A 683-nucleotide genomic window follows, 5' to 3' on the forward strand; every position below is an offset into this window, starting at 1 on the left:
GTCATAAGAATTTAAAAAGAAAATCATTTTTGGTGATGAATGATGAGCAACAAAGGATCATGCATGCCAGATGGCACTTGAATAAGCTTTCCACAGTGATAGAAAAAAAAAAAAAAAACCACAACAATGTTATAATAAATGTCATTTTTAGCTTCTGTGGTCATGTTTTTGCAATCTAAACACTACAAGACTGTTGTACAGTTGAAGCAAGGATAAAATATCAACTCTAGTGACGACACAGCTGCTTTAATGAGTACCACCCCAGATGGGACTTGAACCCACAATCCCTGGCTTAGGAGGCCAGTGCCTTATCCATTAGGCCACTGGGGCTTACTGACTTTTTCATTCAAGACTGGTAGGTTTTTAATAGTCAATTATTTATTTTATGAAAAAGTGAAGCTGTTTACTGTGTTCTTTGCATTACCAAGTCCAGCATGAAATGTGATGGTACTATCCAGAGCTGCCAGTATGGATTATCATACTATAGTGCAAAAAATCATTTTGATGCAACTGCTTTACCAACAGTATGTTAATCTTTTCCATTGTTGTTTTGTTGGCTGACTGAAGGAAGATATGCAATGCATTTGAACCACAGCAGATGTGTGCTCACAACTTAAATTCACAATCATGTTTGTGTTTTTTCTTTCTTTCTTTCTTTCTTTCTTTCTTTCTTTCTTTCTTTC

The 683-nt window shown here is 35.6% G+C and overlaps 1 non-coding gene across 1 annotated transcript; it reads right to left on the bottom strand.

Moving 5' to 3' along the window:
- Window positions 1–257: 257 nt before the first annotated feature.
- On the bottom strand, window positions 258–330 carry TRNAR-CCU (transfer RNA arginine (anticodon CCU)). The gene has a single exon. It is a non-coding gene; the product is annotated as a tRNA-Arg (tRNA).
- Between the last annotated feature and the right edge of the window lie 353 nt (window positions 331–683).

Source organism: Pseudophryne corroboree, unplaced genomic scaffold (assembly GCF_028390025.1).
Source record: "Pseudophryne corroboree isolate aPseCor3 unplaced genomic scaffold, aPseCor3.hap2 scaffold_129, whole genome shotgun sequence".
NCBI lineage: Eukaryota > Metazoa > Chordata > Amphibia > Anura > Myobatrachidae > Pseudophryne > Pseudophryne corroboree.